This window comes from Euprymna scolopes, chromosome 19 (assembly GCF_053919585.1).
Source record: "Euprymna scolopes isolate OS-2025 chromosome 19, ASM5391958v1, whole genome shotgun sequence".
Lineage (NCBI taxonomy): Eukaryota > Metazoa > Mollusca > Cephalopoda > Sepiida > Sepiolidae > Euprymna > Euprymna scolopes.
In genome coordinates, this window is record NC_136500.1 from 127709780 (window position 1) to 127728638 (window position 18859).

General features: G+C 40.3%; 54 non-coding genes across 54 annotated transcripts; all 54 read left to right on the plus strand.

Annotated features, from left to right (window-relative positions):
• Nucleotides 1–231: 231 nt before the first annotated feature.
• Nucleotides 232–303, plus strand: Trnad-guc (transfer RNA aspartic acid (anticodon GUC)). Its single transcript has one exon. It is a non-coding gene; the product is annotated as a tRNA-Asp (tRNA).
• A 260-nt stretch (nt 304–563) lies between these two features.
• On the plus strand, nt 564–635 carry Trnad-guc (transfer RNA aspartic acid (anticodon GUC)). Its single transcript has one exon. It is a non-coding gene; the product is annotated as a tRNA-Asp (tRNA).
• Nucleotides 636–898: 263 nt separating this feature from the next.
• Nucleotides 899–970, plus strand: Trnad-guc (transfer RNA aspartic acid (anticodon GUC)). The gene has a single exon. It is a non-coding gene; the product is annotated as a tRNA-Asp (tRNA).
• A 262-nt stretch (nt 971–1232) lies between these two features.
• Trnad-guc (transfer RNA aspartic acid (anticodon GUC)) lies at nt 1233–1304 on the plus strand. Its single transcript has one exon. It is a non-coding gene; the product is annotated as a tRNA-Asp (tRNA).
• Nucleotides 1305–1567: 263 nt separating this feature from the next.
• Nucleotides 1568–1639, plus strand: Trnad-guc (transfer RNA aspartic acid (anticodon GUC)). The gene has a single exon. It is a non-coding gene; the product is annotated as a tRNA-Asp (tRNA).
• Nucleotides 1640–2237: 598 nt separating this feature from the next.
• On the plus strand, nt 2238–2309 carry Trnad-guc (transfer RNA aspartic acid (anticodon GUC)). The gene has a single exon. It is a non-coding gene; the product is annotated as a tRNA-Asp (tRNA).
• A 261-nt stretch (nt 2310–2570) lies between these two features.
• Nucleotides 2571–2642, plus strand: Trnad-guc (transfer RNA aspartic acid (anticodon GUC)). Its single transcript has one exon. It is a non-coding gene; the product is annotated as a tRNA-Asp (tRNA).
• A 263-nt stretch (nt 2643–2905) lies between these two features.
• On the plus strand, nt 2906–2977 carry Trnad-guc (transfer RNA aspartic acid (anticodon GUC)). Its single transcript has one exon. It is a non-coding gene; the product is annotated as a tRNA-Asp (tRNA).
• Nucleotides 2978–3240: 263 nt separating this feature from the next.
• Nucleotides 3241–3312, plus strand: Trnad-guc (transfer RNA aspartic acid (anticodon GUC)). The gene has a single exon. It is a non-coding gene; the product is annotated as a tRNA-Asp (tRNA).
• Nucleotides 3313–3575: 263 nt separating this feature from the next.
• Nucleotides 3576–3647, plus strand: Trnad-guc (transfer RNA aspartic acid (anticodon GUC)). The gene has a single exon. It is a non-coding gene; the product is annotated as a tRNA-Asp (tRNA).
• A 261-nt stretch (nt 3648–3908) lies between these two features.
• Trnad-guc (transfer RNA aspartic acid (anticodon GUC)) lies at nt 3909–3980 on the plus strand. Its single transcript has one exon. It is a non-coding gene; the product is annotated as a tRNA-Asp (tRNA).
• A 261-nt stretch (nt 3981–4241) lies between these two features.
• Nucleotides 4242–4313, plus strand: Trnad-guc (transfer RNA aspartic acid (anticodon GUC)). The gene has a single exon. It is a non-coding gene; the product is annotated as a tRNA-Asp (tRNA).
• A 263-nt stretch (nt 4314–4576) lies between these two features.
• Trnad-guc (transfer RNA aspartic acid (anticodon GUC)) lies at nt 4577–4648 on the plus strand. The gene has a single exon. It is a non-coding gene; the product is annotated as a tRNA-Asp (tRNA).
• Nucleotides 4649–4909: 261 nt separating this feature from the next.
• On the plus strand, nt 4910–4981 carry Trnad-guc (transfer RNA aspartic acid (anticodon GUC)). Its single transcript has one exon. It is a non-coding gene; the product is annotated as a tRNA-Asp (tRNA).
• A 263-nt stretch (nt 4982–5244) lies between these two features.
• Nucleotides 5245–5316, plus strand: Trnad-guc (transfer RNA aspartic acid (anticodon GUC)). The gene has a single exon. It is a non-coding gene; the product is annotated as a tRNA-Asp (tRNA).
• Nucleotides 5317–5579: 263 nt separating this feature from the next.
• On the plus strand, nt 5580–5651 carry Trnad-guc (transfer RNA aspartic acid (anticodon GUC)). Its single transcript has one exon. It is a non-coding gene; the product is annotated as a tRNA-Asp (tRNA).
• Nucleotides 5652–5912: 261 nt separating this feature from the next.
• Trnad-guc (transfer RNA aspartic acid (anticodon GUC)) lies at nt 5913–5984 on the plus strand. The gene has a single exon. It is a non-coding gene; the product is annotated as a tRNA-Asp (tRNA).
• Nucleotides 5985–6580: 596 nt separating this feature from the next.
• Nucleotides 6581–6652, plus strand: Trnad-guc (transfer RNA aspartic acid (anticodon GUC)). The gene has a single exon. It is a non-coding gene; the product is annotated as a tRNA-Asp (tRNA).
• Nucleotides 6653–6915: 263 nt separating this feature from the next.
• On the plus strand, nt 6916–6987 carry Trnad-guc (transfer RNA aspartic acid (anticodon GUC)). The gene has a single exon. It is a non-coding gene; the product is annotated as a tRNA-Asp (tRNA).
• Nucleotides 6988–7250: 263 nt separating this feature from the next.
• Trnad-guc (transfer RNA aspartic acid (anticodon GUC)) lies at nt 7251–7322 on the plus strand. The gene has a single exon. It is a non-coding gene; the product is annotated as a tRNA-Asp (tRNA).
• A 261-nt stretch (nt 7323–7583) lies between these two features.
• On the plus strand, nt 7584–7655 carry Trnad-guc (transfer RNA aspartic acid (anticodon GUC)). The gene has a single exon. It is a non-coding gene; the product is annotated as a tRNA-Asp (tRNA).
• A 263-nt stretch (nt 7656–7918) lies between these two features.
• Nucleotides 7919–7990, plus strand: Trnad-guc (transfer RNA aspartic acid (anticodon GUC)). Its single transcript has one exon. It is a non-coding gene; the product is annotated as a tRNA-Asp (tRNA).
• A 263-nt stretch (nt 7991–8253) lies between these two features.
• Trnad-guc (transfer RNA aspartic acid (anticodon GUC)) lies at nt 8254–8325 on the plus strand. The gene has a single exon. It is a non-coding gene; the product is annotated as a tRNA-Asp (tRNA).
• Nucleotides 8326–8588: 263 nt separating this feature from the next.
• On the plus strand, nt 8589–8660 carry Trnad-guc (transfer RNA aspartic acid (anticodon GUC)). Its single transcript has one exon. It is a non-coding gene; the product is annotated as a tRNA-Asp (tRNA).
• A 263-nt stretch (nt 8661–8923) lies between these two features.
• Nucleotides 8924–8995, plus strand: Trnad-guc (transfer RNA aspartic acid (anticodon GUC)). The gene has a single exon. It is a non-coding gene; the product is annotated as a tRNA-Asp (tRNA).
• A 263-nt stretch (nt 8996–9258) lies between these two features.
• Nucleotides 9259–9330, plus strand: Trnad-guc (transfer RNA aspartic acid (anticodon GUC)). The gene has a single exon. It is a non-coding gene; the product is annotated as a tRNA-Asp (tRNA).
• A 261-nt stretch (nt 9331–9591) lies between these two features.
• On the plus strand, nt 9592–9663 carry Trnad-guc (transfer RNA aspartic acid (anticodon GUC)). The gene has a single exon. It is a non-coding gene; the product is annotated as a tRNA-Asp (tRNA).
• A 263-nt stretch (nt 9664–9926) lies between these two features.
• Trnad-guc (transfer RNA aspartic acid (anticodon GUC)) lies at nt 9927–9998 on the plus strand. The gene has a single exon. It is a non-coding gene; the product is annotated as a tRNA-Asp (tRNA).
• Nucleotides 9999–10259: 261 nt separating this feature from the next.
• Nucleotides 10260–10331, plus strand: Trnad-guc (transfer RNA aspartic acid (anticodon GUC)). The gene has a single exon. It is a non-coding gene; the product is annotated as a tRNA-Asp (tRNA).
• Nucleotides 10332–10594: 263 nt separating this feature from the next.
• On the plus strand, nt 10595–10666 carry Trnad-guc (transfer RNA aspartic acid (anticodon GUC)). The gene has a single exon. It is a non-coding gene; the product is annotated as a tRNA-Asp (tRNA).
• Nucleotides 10667–10929: 263 nt separating this feature from the next.
• On the plus strand, nt 10930–11001 carry Trnad-guc (transfer RNA aspartic acid (anticodon GUC)). The gene has a single exon. It is a non-coding gene; the product is annotated as a tRNA-Asp (tRNA).
• A 261-nt stretch (nt 11002–11262) lies between these two features.
• Trnad-guc (transfer RNA aspartic acid (anticodon GUC)) lies at nt 11263–11334 on the plus strand. Its single transcript has one exon. It is a non-coding gene; the product is annotated as a tRNA-Asp (tRNA).
• A 263-nt stretch (nt 11335–11597) lies between these two features.
• On the plus strand, nt 11598–11669 carry Trnad-guc (transfer RNA aspartic acid (anticodon GUC)). The gene has a single exon. It is a non-coding gene; the product is annotated as a tRNA-Asp (tRNA).
• A 261-nt stretch (nt 11670–11930) lies between these two features.
• On the plus strand, nt 11931–12002 carry Trnad-guc (transfer RNA aspartic acid (anticodon GUC)). The gene has a single exon. It is a non-coding gene; the product is annotated as a tRNA-Asp (tRNA).
• A 263-nt stretch (nt 12003–12265) lies between these two features.
• Nucleotides 12266–12337, plus strand: Trnad-guc (transfer RNA aspartic acid (anticodon GUC)). The gene has a single exon. It is a non-coding gene; the product is annotated as a tRNA-Asp (tRNA).
• A 264-nt stretch (nt 12338–12601) lies between these two features.
• Trnad-guc (transfer RNA aspartic acid (anticodon GUC)) lies at nt 12602–12673 on the plus strand. The gene has a single exon. It is a non-coding gene; the product is annotated as a tRNA-Asp (tRNA).
• Nucleotides 12674–12934: 261 nt separating this feature from the next.
• Trnad-guc (transfer RNA aspartic acid (anticodon GUC)) lies at nt 12935–13006 on the plus strand. Its single transcript has one exon. It is a non-coding gene; the product is annotated as a tRNA-Asp (tRNA).
• A 263-nt stretch (nt 13007–13269) lies between these two features.
• Nucleotides 13270–13341, plus strand: Trnad-guc (transfer RNA aspartic acid (anticodon GUC)). Its single transcript has one exon. It is a non-coding gene; the product is annotated as a tRNA-Asp (tRNA).
• Nucleotides 13342–13604: 263 nt separating this feature from the next.
• Nucleotides 13605–13676, plus strand: Trnad-guc (transfer RNA aspartic acid (anticodon GUC)). The gene has a single exon. It is a non-coding gene; the product is annotated as a tRNA-Asp (tRNA).
• A 262-nt stretch (nt 13677–13938) lies between these two features.
• Nucleotides 13939–14010, plus strand: Trnad-guc (transfer RNA aspartic acid (anticodon GUC)). The gene has a single exon. It is a non-coding gene; the product is annotated as a tRNA-Asp (tRNA).
• A 261-nt stretch (nt 14011–14271) lies between these two features.
• Trnad-guc (transfer RNA aspartic acid (anticodon GUC)) lies at nt 14272–14343 on the plus strand. The gene has a single exon. It is a non-coding gene; the product is annotated as a tRNA-Asp (tRNA).
• Nucleotides 14344–14606: 263 nt separating this feature from the next.
• On the plus strand, nt 14607–14678 carry Trnad-guc (transfer RNA aspartic acid (anticodon GUC)). Its single transcript has one exon. It is a non-coding gene; the product is annotated as a tRNA-Asp (tRNA).
• A 261-nt stretch (nt 14679–14939) lies between these two features.
• Nucleotides 14940–15011, plus strand: Trnad-guc (transfer RNA aspartic acid (anticodon GUC)). Its single transcript has one exon. It is a non-coding gene; the product is annotated as a tRNA-Asp (tRNA).
• A 263-nt stretch (nt 15012–15274) lies between these two features.
• Nucleotides 15275–15346, plus strand: Trnad-guc (transfer RNA aspartic acid (anticodon GUC)). Its single transcript has one exon. It is a non-coding gene; the product is annotated as a tRNA-Asp (tRNA).
• Nucleotides 15347–15609: 263 nt separating this feature from the next.
• On the plus strand, nt 15610–15681 carry Trnad-guc (transfer RNA aspartic acid (anticodon GUC)). The gene has a single exon. It is a non-coding gene; the product is annotated as a tRNA-Asp (tRNA).
• A 261-nt stretch (nt 15682–15942) lies between these two features.
• Nucleotides 15943–16014, plus strand: Trnad-guc (transfer RNA aspartic acid (anticodon GUC)). The gene has a single exon. It is a non-coding gene; the product is annotated as a tRNA-Asp (tRNA).
• Nucleotides 16015–16277: 263 nt separating this feature from the next.
• On the plus strand, nt 16278–16349 carry Trnad-guc (transfer RNA aspartic acid (anticodon GUC)). The gene has a single exon. It is a non-coding gene; the product is annotated as a tRNA-Asp (tRNA).
• Nucleotides 16350–16610: 261 nt separating this feature from the next.
• Nucleotides 16611–16682, plus strand: Trnad-guc (transfer RNA aspartic acid (anticodon GUC)). The gene has a single exon. It is a non-coding gene; the product is annotated as a tRNA-Asp (tRNA).
• A 262-nt stretch (nt 16683–16944) lies between these two features.
• On the plus strand, nt 16945–17016 carry Trnad-guc (transfer RNA aspartic acid (anticodon GUC)). Its single transcript has one exon. It is a non-coding gene; the product is annotated as a tRNA-Asp (tRNA).
• Nucleotides 17017–17279: 263 nt separating this feature from the next.
• On the plus strand, nt 17280–17351 carry Trnad-guc (transfer RNA aspartic acid (anticodon GUC)). Its single transcript has one exon. It is a non-coding gene; the product is annotated as a tRNA-Asp (tRNA).
• A 261-nt stretch (nt 17352–17612) lies between these two features.
• On the plus strand, nt 17613–17684 carry Trnad-guc (transfer RNA aspartic acid (anticodon GUC)). The gene has a single exon. It is a non-coding gene; the product is annotated as a tRNA-Asp (tRNA).
• A 261-nt stretch (nt 17685–17945) lies between these two features.
• Trnad-guc (transfer RNA aspartic acid (anticodon GUC)) lies at nt 17946–18017 on the plus strand. Its single transcript has one exon. It is a non-coding gene; the product is annotated as a tRNA-Asp (tRNA).
• A 263-nt stretch (nt 18018–18280) lies between these two features.
• Trnad-guc (transfer RNA aspartic acid (anticodon GUC)) lies at nt 18281–18352 on the plus strand. Its single transcript has one exon. It is a non-coding gene; the product is annotated as a tRNA-Asp (tRNA).
• Nucleotides 18353–18615: 263 nt separating this feature from the next.
• On the plus strand, nt 18616–18687 carry Trnad-guc (transfer RNA aspartic acid (anticodon GUC)). The gene has a single exon. It is a non-coding gene; the product is annotated as a tRNA-Asp (tRNA).
• Nucleotides 18688–18859: the final 172 nt, after the last annotated feature.

An 18859-nucleotide genomic window follows, 5' to 3' on the forward strand; every position in this document is an offset into this window, starting at 1 on the left:
CTGGACTTTGTAACTGGATGTTGTGGAAAGAGGTGTTTCTGCAAAAAACTAGCTGTTCAAACATTAACTTGAATTTTCCTCATACCTATCGTAAACTTCGTGCTTGGATGTTTTTATGCGTCTATGTTCACAAATGTTACAGAAAACGCCGCCGCCATTTGCTTTTTGTGGCAGCTTATTTTTGACATCTGTTTAAGTTTAGCGCATTATTAGAGTAGGTAAATGTCCGAATCCTCGGTAGTATAGTGGTAAGTATCCCCGCCTGTCACGCGGGAGACCGGGGTTCAATTCCCCGCCGGGGAGGATTATTTATCTTTCTACTGCTACTAATCTAACTGGACTTTGTAACTGGATGTTGTGGAAAGATGTGTTTCTGCAAAACTAGCTTTTCAAACATTTACTTGAATTTTCCTCATACCCATCGTAAAGTTCGTGCTTGGATGTTTTTATGCGTCTATGTTTACAAATGTTACAGAAAACGCCGCCGCCATTTGCTTTTTTGGCAGTTTATTTTTGAAATCTGTTTAAGTTTAGCGCATTATTAGAGTAGGTAAATATCCGAATCCTCGGTAGTATAGTGGTAAGTATCCCCGCCTGTCATGCGGGAGACCGGGGTTTAATTCCCCGCCGGGGAGGATTTTTTATCTTTCTACTTCTACTAATCTAACTGGACTTTGTAACTGGATGTTGTGGAAAGAGGTGTTTCTGCAAAAAACTAGCTTTTCAAACATTAACTTGAATTTTCCTCATACCCATCGTAAACTTCGTGCTTGGATGTTTTTATGCGTCTATGTTCACAAATGTTACAGAAAACGCCGCCGCCATTTGCTTTTTGTGGCAGCTTATTTTTGAAATCTGTTTAAGTTTAGCGCATTATTAGAGTAGGTAAATGTCCGAATCCTCGGTAGTATAGTGGTAAGTATCCCCGCCTGTCATGCGGGAGACCGGGGTTCAATTCCCCGCCGGGGAGGATTATTTATCTTTCTACTTCTACTAATCTAACTGGACTTTGTAACTGGATGTTGTGGAAAGATGTGTTCCTGCAAAAAACTAGCTTTTCAAATATTCACCTGAATTTTCCTCATACCCATCGTAAACTTCGTGCTTGGATGTTTTTATGCGTCTATGTTTACAAATGTTAAAGAAAAGCCGCCGCCATTTGCTTTTTGTGGCAGCTTATTTTTGAAATCTGTTTAAGTTTAGCGCATTATTAGAGTAGGTAAATATCCGAATCCTCGGTAGTATAGTGGTAAGTATCCCCGCCTGTCACGCGGGAGACCGGGGTTCAATTCCCCGCCGGGGAGGATTTTTTATCTTTCTACTTCTACTAATCTAACTGGACTTTGTAACTGGATGTTGTGGAAAGATGTGTTTCTGCAAAAAACTAGCTTTTCAAATATTCACCTGAATTTTCCTCATACCCATCGTAAAGTTCGTGCTTGGATGTTTTTATGCGTCTATGTTTACAAATGTTAAAGAAAACGTCGCCGCCATTTGCTTTTTGTGGCAGCTTATTTTTGAAATCTGTTTAAGTGTAGAGCATTATTAGAGTAGGTAAATATCCGAATCCTCGGTAGTATAGTGGTAAGTATCCCCGCCTGTCACGCGGGAGACCGGGGTTCAATTCCCCGCCGGGGAGGATTTTTTATCTTTCTACTTCTACTAATCTAACTGGACTTTGTAACTGGATGTTGTGGAAAGAGGTGTTTCTGCAAAAAACTAGCTTTTCAAACATTAACTTGAATTTTCCTCATACCCATCGTAAACTTCGTGCTTGGATGTTTTTATGCGTCTATGTTCACAAATGTTACAGAAAACGCCGCCGCCATTTGCTTTTTGTGGCAGCTTATTTTTGAAATCTGTTTAAGTTTAGCGCATTATTAGAGTAGGTAAATGTCCGAATCCTCGGTAGTATAGTGGTAAGTATCCCTTCCTGTCACGCGGGAGACCGGGGTTCAATTCCCCGCCGGGGAGGATTTTTTATCTTTCTACTTCTACTAATCTAACTGGACTTTGTAACTGGATGTTGTGGAAAGATGTGTTTCTGCAAAAAACTAGCTTTTCAAATATTCACCTGAATTTTCCTCATACCCATCGTAAAGTTCGTGCTTGGATGTTTTTATGCGTCTATGTTTACAAATGTTAAAGAAAACGTCGCCGCCATTTGCTTTTTGTGGCAGCTTATTTTTGAAATCTGTTTAAGTTTAGCGCATTATTAGAGTAGGTAAATATCCGAATCCTCGGTAGTATAGTGGTAAGTATCCCCGCCTGTCACGCGGGAGACCGGGGTTCAATTCCCCGCCGGGGAGGATTTTTTATCTTTCTACTTCTACTAATCTAACTGGACTTTGTAACTGGATGTTGTGGAAAGATGTGTTTCTGCAAAACTAGCTTTTCAAACATTTACTTGAATTTTCCTCATACCCATCGTAAACTTCGTGCTTGGATGTTTTTATGCGTCTATGTTTACAAATGTTAAAGAAAACGCCGCCGCCATTTGCTTTTTGTGGCAGCTTATTTTTGAAATCTGTTTAAGTGTAGAGCATTATTTGAGTAGGTAAATATCCGAATCCTCGGTAGTATAGTGGTAAGTATCCCCGCCTGTCACGCGGGAGACCGGGGTTCAATTCCCCGCCGGGGAGGATTTTTTATCTTTCTACTTCTACTAATCTAACTGGACTTTGTAACTGGATGTTGTGGAAAGATGTGTTTCTGCAAAAAACTAGCTTTTCAAATATTCACCAGAATTTTCCTCATACCCATCGTAAACTTCGTGCTTGGATGTTTTTATGCGTCTATGTTTACAAATGTTAAAGAAAACGCCGCCGCCATTTGCTTTTTGTGGCAGCTTATTTTTGAAATCTGTTTAAGTTTAGCGCATTATTAGAGTAGGTAAATATCCGAATCCTCGGTAGTATAGTGGTAAGTATCCCCGCCTGTCACGCGGGAGACCGGGGTTCAATTCCCCGCCGGGGAGGACTTTTTATCTTTCTACTTCTACTAATCTAACTGGACTTTGTAACTGGATGTTGTGGAAAGATGTGTTTCTGCAAAAAACTAGCTTTTCAAACATTAACTTGAATTTTCCTCATACCCATCGTAAACTTCGTGCTTGGATGTTTTTATGCGTCTATGTTTACAAATGTTACAGAAAACGCCGCCGCAATTTGCTTTTTGTGGCAGCTTATTTTTGAAATCTGTTTAAGTTTAGCGCATTATTAGAGTAGGTAAATATCCGAATCCTCGGTAGTATAGTGGTAAGTATCCCCGCCTGTCACGCGGGAGACCGGGGTTCAATTCCCCGCCGGGGAGGATTTTTTATCTTTCTACTTCTACTAATCTAACTGGACTTTGTAACTGGATGTTGTGGAAAGAGGTGTTTCTGCAAAAAACTAGCTTTTCAAACATTAACTTGAATTTTCCTCATACCCATCGTAAACTTCGTGCTTGGATGTTTTTATGCGTCTATGTTCACAAATGTTACAGAAAACGCCGCCGCCATTTTCTTTTTGTGGCAGCTTATTTTTGAAATCTGTTTAAGTTTAGCGCATTATTAGAGTAGGTAAATATCCGAATCCTCGGTAGTATAGTGGTAAGTATCCCCGCCTGTCACGCGGGAGACCGGGGTTCAATTCCCCGCCGGGGAGGATTTTTTATCTTTCTACTTCTACTAATCTAACTGGACTTTGTAACTGGATGTTGTGGAAAGATGTGTTTCTGCAAAACTAGCTTTTCAAACATTTATTTGAATTTTCCTCATACCCATCGTAAACTTCGTGCTTGGATGTTTTTATGCGTCTATGTTTACAAATGTTAAAGAAAACGCCGCCGCCATTTGCTTTTTGTGGCAGCTTATTTTTGAAATCTGTTTAAGTGTAGAGCATTATTAGAGTAGGTAAATATCCGAATCCTCGGTAGTATAGTGGTAAGTATCCCCGCCTGTCACGCGGGAGACCGGGGTTCAATTCCCCGCCGGGGAGGATTTTTTATCTTTCTACTTCTACTAATCTAACTGGACTTTGTAACTGGATGTTGTGGAAAGATGTGTTTCTGCAAAACTAGCTTTTCAAACATTTACTTGAATTTTCCTCATACCCATCGTAAAGTTCGTGCTTGGATGTTTTTATGCGTCTATGTTTACAAATGTTAAAGAAAACGCCGCCGCCATTTGCTTTTTGTGGCAGTTTATTTTTGAAATCTGTTTAAGTGTAGCGCATTATTAGAGTAGGTAAATATCCGAATCCTCGGTAGTATAGTGGTAAGTATCCCCGCCTGTCACGCGGGAGACCGGGGTTCAATTCCCCGCCGGGGAGGATTTTTTATCTTTCTACTTCTACTAATCTAACTGGACTTTGTAACTGGATGTTGTGGAAAGATGTGTTTCTGCAAAAAACTGGCTTTTCAAATATTCACCTGAATTTTCCTCATACCCATCGTAAAGTTCGTGCTTGGATGTTTTTATGCGTCTATGTTTACAAATGTTAAAGAAAACGTCGCCGCCATTTGCTTTTTGTGGCAGCTTATTTTTGAAATCTGTTTAAGTTTAGCGCATTATTAGAGTAGGTAAATATCCGAATCCTCGGTAGTATAGTGGTAAGTATCCCCGCCTGTCACGCGGGAGACCGGGGTTCAATTCCCCGCCGGGGAGGATTTTTTATCTTTCTACTTCTACTAATCTAACTGGACTTTGTAACTGGATGTTGTGGAAAGATGTGTTTCTGCAAAACTAGCTTTTCAAACATTTACTTGAATTTTCCTCATACCCATCGTAAACTTCGTGCTTGGATGTTTTTATGCGTCTATGTTTACAAATGTTAAAGAAAACGCCGCCGCCATTTGCTTTTTGTGGCAGCTTATTTTTGAAATCTGTTTAAGTGTAGAGCATTATTAGAGTAGGTAAATATCCGAATCCTCGGTAGTATAGTGGTAAGTATCCCCGCCTGTCACGCGGGAGACCGGGGTTCAATTCCCCGCCGGGGAGGATTTTTTATCTTTCTACTTCTACTAATCTAACTGGACTTTGTAACTGGATGTTGTGGAAAGATGTGTTTCTGCAAAAAACTAGCTTTTCAAATATTCACCTGAATTTTCCTCATACCCATCGTAAACTTCGTGCTTGGATGTTTTTATGCGTCTATGTTTACAAATGTTAAAGAAAACGCCGCCGCCATTTGCTTTTTGTGGCAGCTTATTTTTGAAATCTGTTTAAGTTTAGCGCATTATTAGAGTAGGTAAATATCCGAATCCTCGGTAGTATAGTTGTAAGTATCCCCGCCTGTCACGCGGGAGACCGGGGTTCAATTCCCCGCCGGGGAGGACTTTTTATCTTTCTACTTCTACTAATCTAACTGGACTTTGTAACTGGATGTTGTGGAAAGATGTGTTTCTGCAAAAAACTAGCTTTTCAAACATTAACTTGAATTTTCCTCATACCCATCGTAAACTTCGTGCTTGGATGTTTTTATGCGTCTATGTTTACAAATGTTAAAGAAAACGCCGCCGCCATTTGCTTTTTGTGGCAGCTTATTTTTGAAATCTGTTTAAGTTTAGCGCATTATTAGAGTAGGTAAATATCCGAATCCTCGGTAGTATAGTGGTAAGTATCCCCGCCTGTCACGCGGGAGACCGGGGTTCAATTCCCCGCCGGGGAGGATTTTTTATCTTTCTACTTCTACTAATCTAACTGGACTTTGTAACTGGATGTTGTGGAAAGATGTGTTTCTGCAAAACTAGCTTTTCAAACATTTACTTGAATTTTCCTCATACCCATCGTAAACTTCGTGCTTGGATGTTTTTATGCGTCTATGTTTACAAATGTTAAAGAAAACGCCGCCGCCATTTGCTTTTTGTGGCAGTTTATTTTTGAAATCTGTTTAAGTGTAGCGCATTATTAGAGTAGGTAAATATCCGAATCCTCGGTAGTATAGTGGTAAGTATCCCCGCCTGTCACGCGGGAGACCGGGGTTCAATTCCCCGCCGGGGAGGATTTTTTATCTTTCTACTTCTACTAATCTAACTGGACTTTGTAACTGGATGTTGTGGAAAGATGTGTTTCTGCAAAAAACTGGCTTTTCAAATATTCACCTGAATTTTCCTCATACCCATCGTAAAGTTCGTGCTTGGATGTTTTTATGCGTCTATGTTTACAAATGTTAAAGAAAACGTCGCCGCCATTTGCTTTTTGTGGCAGCTTATTTTTGAAATCTGTTTAAGTTTAGCGCATTATTAGAGTAGGTAAATATCTGAATCCTCGGTAGTATAGTGGTAAGTATCCCTTCCTGTCACGCGGGAGACCGGGGTTCAATTCCCCGCCGGGGAGGATTTTTTATCTTTCTACTTCTACTAATCTAACTGGACTTTGTAACTGGATGTTGTGGAAAGATGTGTTTCTGCAAAACTAGCTTTTCAAACATTTACTTGAATTTTCCTCATACCCATCGTAAACTTCGTGCTTGGATGTTTTTATGCGTCTATGTTTACAAATGTTAAAGAAAACGCCGCCGCCATTTGCTTTTTGTGGCAGCTTATTTTTGAAATCTGTTTAAGTGTAGAGCATTATTAGAGTAGGTAAATATCCGAATCCTCGGTAGTATAGTGGTAAGTATCCCCGCCTGTCACGCGGGAGACCGGGGTTCAATTCCCCGCCGGGGAGGATTTTTTATCTTTCTACTTCTACTAATCTAACTGGACTTTGTAAGTGGATGTTGTGGAAAGATGTGTTTCTGCAAAAAACTAGCTTTTCAAATATTCACCTGAATTTTCCTCATACCCATCGTAAACTTCGTGCTTGGATGTTTTTATGCGTCTATGTTTACAAATGTTAAAGAAAACGCCGCCGCCATTTGCTTTTTGTGGCAGCTTATTTTTGAAATCTGTTTAAGTTTAGCGCATTATTAGAGTAGGTAAATATCCGAATCCTCGGTAGTATAGTGGTAAGTATCCCCGCCTGTCACGCGGGAGACCGGGGTTCAATTCCCCGCCGGGGAGGACTTTTTATCTTTCTACTTCTACTAATCTAACTGGACTTTGTAACTGGATGTTGTGGAAAGATGTGTGTCTGCAAAAAACTAGCTTTTCAAACATTAACTTGAATTTTCCTCATACCCATCGTAAACTTCGTGCTTGGATGTTTTTATGCGTCTATGTTTACAAATGTTAAAGAAAACGCCGCCGCCATTTGCTTTTTGTGGCAGCTTATTTTTGAAATCTGTTTAAGTTTAGCGCATTATTAGAGTAGGTAAATATCCGAATCCTCGGTAGTATAGTGGTAAGTATCCCCGCCTGTCACGCGGGAGACCGGGGTTCAATTCCCCGCCGGGGAGGATTTTTTATCTTTCTACTTCTACTAATCTAACTGGACTTTGTAACTGGATGTTGTGGAAAGATGTGTTTCTGCAAAACTAGCTTTTCAAACATTTACTTGAATTTTCCTCATACCCATCGTAAAGTTCGTGCTTGGATGTTTTTATGCGTCTATGTTTACAAATGTTAAAGAAAACGCCGCCGCCATTTGCTTTTTGTGGCAGTTTATTTTTGAAATCTGTTTAAGTGTAGCGCATTATTAGAGTAGGTAAATATCCGAATCCTCGGTAGTATAGTGGTAAGTATCCCCGCCTGTCACGCGGGAGACCGGGGTTCAATTCCCCGCCGGGGAGGATTTTTTATCTTTCTACTTCTACTAATCTAACTGGACTTTGTAACTGGATGTTGTGGAAAGATGTGTTTCTGCAAAAAACTGGCTTTTCAAATATTCACCTGAATTTTCCTCATACCCATCGTAAAGTTCGTGCTTGGATGTTTTTATGCGTCTATGTTTACAAATGTTAAAGAAAACGCCGCCGCCATTTGCTTTTTGTGGCAGCTTATTTTTGAAATCTGTTTAAGTTTAGAGCATTATTAGAGTAGGTAAATAACCGAATCCTCGGTAGTATAGTGGTAAGTATCCCCGCCTGTCACGCGGGAGACCGGGGTTCAATTCCCCGCCGGGGAGGATTTTTTATCTTTCTACTTCTACTAATCTAACTGGACTTTGTAACTGGATGTTGTGGAAAGATGTGTTTCTGCAAAAAACTAGCTTTTCAAATATTCATCTGAATTTTCCTCATACCCATCGTAAACTTCGTGCTTGGATGTTTTTATGCGTCTATGTTTACAAATGTTAAAGAAAACGCCGCCGCCATTTGCTTTTTGTGGCAGCTTATTTTTGAAATCTGTTTAAGTTTAGCGCATTATTAGAGTAGGTAAATATCCGAATCCTCGTTAGTATAGTGGTAAGTATCCCCGCCTGTCACGCGGGAGACCGGGGTTCAATTCCCCGCCGGGGAGGATTTTTTATCTTTCTACTTCTACTAATCTAACTGGACTTTGTAACTGGATGTTGTGGAAAGATGTGTTTCTGCAAAAAACTAGCTTTTCAAACATTAACTTGAATTTTCCTCATACCCATCGTAAACTTCGTGCTTGGATGTATTTATGCGTCTATGTTTACAAATGTTAAAGAAAACGCCGCCGCCATTTGCTTTTTGTGGCAGCTTATTTTTGAAATCTGTTTAAGTTTAGCGCATTATTAGAGTAGGTAAATATCCGAATCCTCGGTAGTATAGTGGTAAGTATCCCCGCCTGTCACGCGGGAGACCGGGGTTCAATTCCCCGCCGGGGAGGATTTTTTATCTGTCTACTTCTACTAATCTAACTGGACGTTGTAAGTGGATGTTGTGGAAAGATGTGTTTCTGCAAAAAACTAGCTTTTCAAACATTTACTTGAATTTTCCTCATACCCATCGTAAACTTCGTGCTTGGATGTATTTATGCGTCTATGTTTACAAATGTTAAAGAAAACGCCGCCGCCATTTGCTTTTTGTGGCAGCTTAATTTTGAAATCTGTTTAAGTGTAGCGCATTATTAGAGTAGGTAAATATCCGAATCCTCGGTAGTATAGTGGTAAGTATCCCCGCCTGTCACGCGGGAGACCGGGGTTCAATTCCCCGCCGGGGAGGATTTTTTATCTTTCTACTTCTACTAATCTAACTGGACTTTGTAACTGGATGTTGTGGAAAGATGTGTTTCTGCGAAAAACTAGCTTTTCAAATATTCACTTGAATTTTCCTCATACCCATCGTAAACTTCGTGCTTGGATGTTTTTATGCGTCTATGTTTACAAATGTTAAAGAAAACGCCGCCGCCATTTGCTTTTTGTGGCAGCTTATTTTTGAAATCTGTTTAAGTTTAGCGCATTATTAGAGTAGGTAAATATCCGAATCCTCGGTAGTATAGTGGTAAGTATCCCCGCCTGTCACGCGGGAGACCGGGGTTCAATTCCCCGCCGGGGAGGATTTTTTATCTTTCTACTTCTACTAATCTAACTGGACTTTGTAACTGGATGTTGTGGAAAGATGTGTTTCTGCAAAACTAGCTTTTCAAACATTTACTTGAATTTTCCTCATACCCATCGTAAACTTCGTGCTTGGATGTTTTTATGCGTCTATGTTTACAAATGTTACAGAAAACGCCGCCGCCATTTGCTTTTTGTGGCAGTTTATTTTTGAAATCTGTTTAAGTTTAGCGCATTATTAGAGTAGGTAAATATCCGAATCCTCGGTAGTATAGTGGTAAGTATCCCCGCCTGTCACGCGGGAGACCGGGGTTCAATTCCCCGCCGGGGAGGATTTTTTATCTTTCTACTTCTACTAATCTAACTGGACTTTGTAACTGGATGTTGTGGAAAGAGGTGTTTCTGCAAAAAACTAGCTTTTCAAACATTAACTTGAATTTTCCTCATACCCATCGTAAACTTCGTGCTTGGATGTTTTTATGCGTCTATGTTCACAAATGTTACAGAAAACGCAACCGCCATTTGCTTTTTGTGGCAGCTTATTTTTGACATCTGTTTAAGTTTAGCGCATTTTTAGAGTAGGTAAATGTCCGAATCCTCGGTAGTATAGTGGTAAGTATCCCCGCCTGTCACGCGGGAGACCGGGGTTCAATTCCCCGCCGGGGAGGATTTTTTATCTTTCTACTGCTACTAATCTAACTGGACTTTGTAACTGGATGTTGTGGAAAGATGTGTTTCTGCAAAACTAGCTTTTCAAACATTTACTTGAATTTTCCTCATACCCATCGTAAAGTTCGTGCTTGGATGTTTTTATGCGTCTATGTTTACAAATGTTACAGAAAACGCCGCCGCCATTTGCTTTTTGTGGCAGTTTATTTTTGAAATCTGTTTAAGTTTAGCGCATTATTAGAGTAGGTAAATATCCGAATCCTCGGTAGTATAGTGGTAAGTATCCCCGCCTGTCACGCGGGAGACCGGGGTTCAATTCCCCGCCGGGGAGGATTTTTTATCTTTCTACTTCTACTAATCTAACTGGACTTTGTAACTGGATGTTGTGGAAAGAGGTGTTTCTGCAAAAAACTAGCTTTTCAAACATTAACTTGAATTTTCCTCATACCCATCGTAAACTTCGTGCTTGGATGTTTTTATGCGTCTATGTTCACAAATGTTACAGAAAACGCCGCCGCCATTTGCTTTTTGTGGCAGCTTATTTTTGAAATCTGTTTAAGTTTAGCGCATTATTAGAGTAGGTAAATGTCCGAATCCTCGGTAGTATAGTGGTAAGTATCCCCGCCTGTCACGCGGGAGACCGGGGTTCAATTCCCCGCCGGGGAGGATTTTTTATCTTTCTACTTCTACTAATCTAACTGGACTTTGTAACTGGATGTTGTGGAAAGATGTGTTTCTGCAAACAACTAGCTTTTCAAATATTCACCTGAATTTTCCTCATACCCATCGTAAACTTCGTGCTTGGATGTTTTTATGCGTCTATGTTTACAAATGTTAAAGAAAACGCCGCCGCCATTTGCTTTTTGTGGCAGCTTATTTTTGAAATCTGTTTAAGTTTAGCGCATTATTAGAGTAGGTAAATATCCGAATCCTCGGTAGTATAGTGGTAAGTATCCCCGCCTGTCACGCGGGAGACCGGGGTTCAATTCCCCGCCGGGGAGGATTTTTTATCTTTCTACTTCTACTAATCTAACTGGACTTTGTAACTGGATGTTGTGGAAAGATGTGTTTCTGCAAAACTAGCTTTTCAAACATTTACTTGAATTTTCCTCATACCCATCGTAAACTTCGTGCTTGGATGTTTTTATGCGTCTATGTTTACAAATGTTAAAGAAAACGCCGCCGCCATTTGCTTTTTGTGGCAGTTTATTTTTGAAATCTGTTTAAGTTTAGCGCATTATTAGAGTAGGTAAATATCCGAATCCTCGGTAGTATAGTGGTAAGTATCCCCGCCTGTCACGCGGGAGACCGGGGTTCAATTCCCCGCCGGGGAGGATTTTTTATCTTTCTACTTCTACTAATCTAACTGGACTTTGTAACTGGATGTTGTGGAAAGAGGTGTTTCTGCAAAAAACTAGCTTTTCAAACATTAACTTGAATTTTCCTCATACCCATCGTAAACTTCGTGCTTGGATGTTTTTATGCGTCTATGTTCACAAATTTTAAAGAAAACGCAACCGCCATTAGCTTTTTGTGGCAGCTTATTTTTGACATCTGTTTAAGTTTAGCGCATTATTAGAGTAGGTAAATGTCCGAATCCTCGGTAGTATAGTGGTAAGTATCCCCGCCTGTCACGCGGGAGACCGGGGTTCAATTCCCCGCCGGGGAGGATTTTTTATCTTTCTACTGCTACTAATCTAACTGAACTTTGTAACTGGATGTTGTGGAAAGATGTGTTTCTGCAAAACTAGCTTTTCAAACATTTACTTGAATTTTCCTCATACCCATCGTAAAGTTCGTGCTTGGATGTTTTTATGCGTCTATGTTTACAAATGTTACAGAAAACGCCGCCGCCATTTGCTTTTTGTGGCAGTTTATTTTTGAAATCTGTTTAAGTTTAGCGCATTATTAGAGTAGGTAAATATCCGAATCCTCGGTAGTATAGTGGTAAGTATCCCCGCCTGTCTCGCGGGAGACCGGGGTTCAATTCCCCGCCGGGGAGGATTTTTTATCTTTCTACTTCTACTAATCTAACTGGACTTTGTAACTGGATGTTGTGGAAAGATGTGTTTCTGCAAAAAACTAGCTTTTCAAATATTCACTTGAATTTTCCTCATACCCATCGTAAACTTCGTGCTTGGATGTTTTTATGCGTCTATGTTTACAAATGTTACAGAAAACGCCGCCGCCATTTGCTTTTTGTGGCAGCTTATTTTTGAAATCTGTTTAAGTTTAGCGCATTATTAGAGTAGGTAAATATCCGAATCCTCGGTAGTATAGTGGTAAGTATCCCCGCCTGTCACGCGGGAGACCGGGGTTCAATTCCCCGCCGGGAAGTATTTTTTATCTTTCTACTTCTACTAATCTAACTGGACTTTGTAACTGGATGTTGTGGAAAGATGTGTTTCTGCTAAAAAACTAGCTTTTCAAACATTAACTTGAATTTTCCTCATACCCATCGTAAACTTCGTGCTTGGATGTTTTTATGCGTCTATGTTCACAAATGTTAAAGAAAACGCCGCCGCCATTTGCTTTTTGTGGCAGCTTATTTTTGAAATCTGTTTAAGTGTAGCGCATTATTAGAGTAGGTAAATAACCGAATCCTCGGTAGTATAGTGGTAAGTATCCCCGCCTGTCACGCGGGAGACCGGGGTTCAATTCCCCGCCGGGGAGGATTTTTTATCTTTCTACTTCTACTAATCTAACTGGACTTTGTAACTGGATGTTGTGGAAAGATGTGTTTCTGCAAAACTAGCTTTTCAAACATTTACTTGTATTTTCCTCATACCCATCGTAAAGTTCGTGCTTGGATGTTTTTATGCGTCTATGTTTACAAATGTTAAAGAAAACGCCGCCGCCATTTGCTTTTTGTGGCAGTTTATTTTTGAAATCTGTTTAAGTGTAGCGCATTATTAGAGTAGGTAAATATCCGAATCCTCGGTAGTATAGTGGTAAGTATCCCCGCCTGTCACGCGGGAGACCGGGGTTCAATTCCCCGCCGGGGAGGATTTTTTATCTTTCTACTTCTACTAATCTAACTGGACTTTGTAACTGGATGTTGTGGAAAGATGTGTTTCTGCAAAAAACTAGCTTTTCAAACATTAACTTGAATTTTCCTCATACCCATCGTAAACTTCGTGCTTGGATGTTTTTATGCGTCTATGTTTACAAATGTTAAAGAAAACGCCGCCGCCATTTGCTTTTTGTGGCAGCTTATTTTTGAAATCTGTTTAAGTTTAGCGCATTATTAGAGTAGGTAAATATCCGAATCCTCGGTAGTATAGTGGTAAGTATCCCCGCCTGTCACGCGGGAGACCGGGGTTCAATTCCCCGCCGGGGAGGATTTTTTATCTTTCTACTTCTACTAATCTAACTGGACTTTGTAACTGGATGTTGTGGAAAGATGTGTTTCTGCAAAAAACTAGCTTTTCAAACATTAACTTGAATTTTCCTCATACCCATCGTAAACTTCGTGCTTGGATGTATTTATGCGTCTATGTTTACAAATGTTAAAGAAAACGCCGCCGCCATTTGCTTTTTGTGGCAGCTTATTTTTGAAATCTGTTTAAGTTTAGCGCATTATTAGAGTAGGTAAATATCCGAATCCTCGGTAGTATAGTGGTAAGTATCCCCGCCTGTCACGCGGGAGACCGGGGTTCAATTCCCCGCCGGGGAGGATTTTTTATCTTTCTACTTCTACTAATCTAACTGGACTTTGTAACTGGATGTTGTGGAAAGATGTGTTTCTGCAAAATCTAGCTTTTCAAATATTAACTTGAATTTTCCTCATACCCATCGTAAACTTCGTGCTTGGATGTTTTTATGCGTCTATGTTTACAAATGTTAAAGAAAACGCCGCCGCCATTTGCTTTTTGTGGCAGCTTATTTTTGAAATCTGTTTAAGTTTAGCGCATTATTAGAGTAGGTAAATATCCGAATCCTCGGTAGTATAGTGGTAAGTATCCCCGCCTGTCACGCGGGAGACCGGGGTTCAATTCCCCGCCGGGGAGGATTTTTTATCTTTCTACTTCTACTAATCTAACTGGACTTTGTAACTGGATGTTGTGGAAAGATGTGTTTCTGCAAAACTAGCTTTTCAAACATTTACTTGAATTTTCCTCATACCAATCGTAAAGTTCGTGCTTGGATGTTTTTATGCGTCTATGTTTACAAATGTTACAGAAAACGCCGCCGCCATTTGCTTTTTGTGGCAGTTTATTTTTGAAATCTGTTTAAGTTTAGCGCATTATTAGAGTAGGTAAATATCCGAATCCTCGGTAGTATAGTGGTAAGTATCCCCGCCTGTCACGCGGGAGACCGGGGTTCAATTCCCCGCCGGGGAGGATTTTTTATCTTTCTACTTCTACTAATCTAACTGGACTTTGTAACTGGATGTTGTGGAAAGAGGTGTTTCTGCAAAAAACTAGCTTTTCAAACATTAACTTGAATTTTCCTCATACCCATCGTAAACTTCGTGCTTGGATGTTTTTATGCGTCTATGTTCACAAATGTTACAGAAAACGCAACCGCCATTTGCTTTTTGTGGCAGCTTATTTTTGACATCTGTTTAAGTTTAGCGCATTTTTAGAGTAGGTAAATGTCCGAATCCTCGGTAGTATAGTGGTAAGTATCCCCGCCTGTCACGCGGGAGACCGGGGTTCAATTCCCCGCCGGGGAGGATTTTTTATCTTTCTACTGCTACTAATCTAACTGGACTTTGTAACTGGATGTTGTGGAAAGATGTGTTTCTGCAAAACTAGCTTTTCAAACATTTACTTGAATTTTCCTCATACCCATCGTAAAGTTCGTGCTTGGATGTTTTTATGCGTCTATGTTTACAAATGTTACAGAAAACGCCGCCGCCATTTGCTTTTTGTGGCAGTTTATTTTTGAAATCTGTTTAAGTTTAGCGCATTATTAGAGTAGGTAAATATCCGAATCCTCGGTAGTATAGTGGTAAGTATCCCCGCCTGTCACGCGGGAGACCGGGGTTCAATTCCCCGCCGGGGAGGATTTTTTATCTTTCTACTTCTACTAATCTAACTGGACTTTGTAACTGGATGTTGTGGAAAGAGGTGTTTCTGCAAAAAACTAGCTTTTCAAACATTAACTTGAATTTTCCTCATACCCATCGTAAACTTCGTGCTTGGATGTTTTTATGCGTCTATGTTCACAAATGTTACAGAAAACGCCGCCGCCATTTGCTTTTTGTGGCAGCTTATTTTTGAAATCTGTTTAAGTTTAGCGCATTATTAGAGTAGGTAAATGTCCGAATCCTCGGTAGTATAGTGGTAAGTATCCCCGCCTGTCACGCGGGAGACCGGGGTTCAATTCCCCGCCGGGGAGGATTTTTTATCTTTCTACTTCTACTAATCTAACTGGACTTTGTAACTGGATGTTGTGGAAAGATGTGTTTCTGCAAACAACTAGCTTTTCAAATATTCACCTGAATTTTCCTCATACCCATCGTAAACTTCGTGCTTGGATGTTTTTATGCGTCTATGTTTACAAATGTTAAAGAAAACGCCGCCGCCATTTGCTTTTTGTGGCAGCTTATTTTTGAAATCTGTTTAAGTTTAGCGCATTATTAGAGTAGGTAAATATCCGAATCCTCGGTAGTATAGTGGTAAGTATCCCCGCCTGTCACGCGGGAGACCGGGGTTCAATTCCCCGCCGGGGAGGATTTTTTATCTTTCTACTTCTACTAATCTAACTGGACTTTGTAACTGGATGTTGTGGAAAGATGTGTTTCTGCAAAACTAGCTTTTCAAACATTTACTTGAATTTTCCTCATACCCATCGTAAAGTTCGTGCTTGGATGTTTTTATGCGTCTATGTTTACAAATGTTAAAGAAAACGCCGCCGCCATTTGCTTTTTGTGGCAGTTTATTTTTGAAATCTGTTTAAGTTTAGCGCATTATTAGAGTAGGTAAATATCCGAATACTCGGTAGTATAGTGGTAAGTATCCCCGCCTGTCACGCGGGAGACCGGGGTTCAATTCCCCGCCGGGGAGGATTTTTTATCTTTCTACTTCTACTAATCTAACTGGACTTTGTAACTGGATGTTGTGGAAAGAGGTGTTTCTGCAAAAAACTAGCTTTTCAAACATTAACTTGAATTTTCCTCATACCCATCGTAAACTTCGTGCTTGGATGTTTTTATGCGTCTATGTTCACAAATTTTAAAGAAAACGCAACCGCCATTAGCTTTTTGTGGCAGCTTATTTTTGACATCTGTTTAAGTTTAGCGCATTATTAGAGTAGGTAAATGTCCGAATCCTCGGTAGTATAGTGGTAAGTATCCCCGCCTGTCACGCGGGAGACCGGGGTTCAATTCCCCGCCGGGGAGGATTTTTTATCTTTCTACTGCTACTAATCTAACTGGACTTTGTAACTGGATGTTGTGGAAAGATGTGTTTCTGCAAAACTAGCTTTTCAAACATTTACTTGAATTTTCCTCATACCCATCGTAAAGTTCGTGCTTGGATGTTTTTATGCGTCTATGTTTACAAATGTTACAGAAAACGCCGCCGCCATTTGCTTTTTGTGGCAGTTTATTTTTGAAATCTGTTTAAGTTTAGCGCATTATTAGAGTAGGTAAATATCCGAATCCTCGGTAGTATAGTGGTAAGTATCCCCGCCTGTCACGCGGGAGACCGGGGTTCAATTCCCCGCCGGGGAGGATTTTTTATCTTTCTACTTCTTCTAATCTAACTGGACTTTGTAACTGGATGTTGTGGAAAGAGGTGTTTCTGCAAAAAACTAGCTTTCAAACATTAATTTGAATTTTCCTCATACCCATCGTAAACTTCGTGCTTGGATGTTTTTATGCGTCTATGTTCACAAATGTTACAGAAAACGCCGCCGCCATTTGCGTTTTGTGGCAGCTTATTTTTGAAATCTGTTTAAGTTTAGCGCATTATTAGAGTAGGTAAATGTCCGAATCCTCGGTAGTATAGTGGTAAGTATCCCCGCCTGTCTCGCGGGAGACCGGGGTTCAATTCCCCGCCGGGGAGGATTTTTTATCTTTCTTCTTCTACTAATCTAACTGGACTTTGTAACTGGATGTTGTGGAAAGATGTGTTTCTGCAAAAAACTAGCTTTTCAAATATTCACCTGAATTTTCCTCATACCCATCGTAAACTTCGTGCTTGGATGTTTTTATGCGTCTATGTTTACAAATGTTAAAGAAAACGCCGCCGCCATTTGCTTTTTGTGGCAGCTTATTTTTGAAATCTGTTTAAGTTTAGCGCATTATTAGAGTAGGTAAATATCCGAATCCTCGGTAGTATAGTGGTAAGTATCCCCGCCTGTCACGCGGGAGGCCGGGGTTCAATTCCCCGCCGGGGAGGATTTTTTATCTTTCTACTTCTACTAATCTAACTGGACTTTGTAACTGGATGTTGTGGAAAGATGTGTTTCTGCAAAAAACTAGCTTTTAAAATATTCACCTGACTTTCCTCATACCATCGTAAACTTCGTGCTTGGATGTTTTTATGCGTCGATGTTTACAAATGTTAAAGAAAACGCCGCCGCCATTTGCTTTTTGTGGCAGCTTATTTTTGAAATCTGTTTAAGTTTAGCGCATTATTAGAGTAGGTAAATATCCGAATCCTCGGTAGTATAGTGGTAAGTATCCCCGCCTGTCACGCGGGAGACCGGGGTTCAATTCCCCGCCGGGGAGGATTTTTTATCTTTCTACTTCTACTAATCTAACTGGACTTTGTAACTGGATGTTGTGGAAAGATGTGTTTCTGCAAAACTAGCTTTTCAAACATTTACTTGAATTTTCCTCATACCCATCGTAAACTTCGTGCTTGGATGTTTTTATGCGTCTATGTTTACAAATGTTAAAGAAAACGCCGCCGCCATTTGCTTTTTGTGGCAGCTTATTTTTGAAATCTGTTTAAGTTTAGCGCATTATTAGAGTAGGTAAATATCCGAATCCTCGGTAGTATAGTGGTAAGTATCCCCGCCTGTCACGCGGGAGACCGGGGTTCAATTCCCCGCCGGGGAGGATTTTTTATCTTTCTACTTCTACTAATCTAACTGGACTTTGTAACTGGATGTTGTGGAAAGATGTGTTTCTGCAAAAAACTAGCTTTTCAAACATTAACTTGAATTTTCCTCATACCCATCGTAAACTTCGTGCTTGGATGTTTTTATGCGTCTATGTTCACAAATGTTACAGAAAACGCCGCCGCCATTTGCTTTTTGTGGCAGCTTATTTTTGAAATCTGTTTAAGTTTAGCGCATTATTAGAGTAGGTAAATATCCGAATCCTCGGTAGTATAGTGGTAAGTATCCCAGCCTGTCACGCGGGAGACCGGGGTTCAATTCCCCGCCGGGGAGGATTTTTTATCTTTCTACTACTACTAATCTAACTGGACTTTGTAACTGGATGTTGTGGAAAGATGTGTTTCTGCAAAAAAGTAGCTTTTAAAATATTCACCTGAATTTTCCTCATACCCATCGTAAACTTCGTGCTTGGATGTTTTTATGCGTCTATGTTTACAAATGTTACAGAAAACGCCGCCGCCATTTGCTTTTTGTGGCAGCTTATTTTTGAAATCTGTTTAAGTTTAGCGCATTATTAGAGTAGGTAAATATCCGAAACCTCGGTAGTATAGTGGTAAGTATCCCCGCCTGTCACGCGGGAGACCGGGGTTCAATTCCCCGCCGGGGAGGATTTTTTATCTTTCTACTTCTACTAATCTAACTGGACATTGTAACTGGATGTTGTGGAAAGATGTGTTTCTGCAAAAAACTAGCTTTTCAAACATTAACTTGAATTTTCCTCATACCCATCGTAAACTTCGTGCTTGGATGTTTTTATGCGTCTATGTTCACAAATGTTAA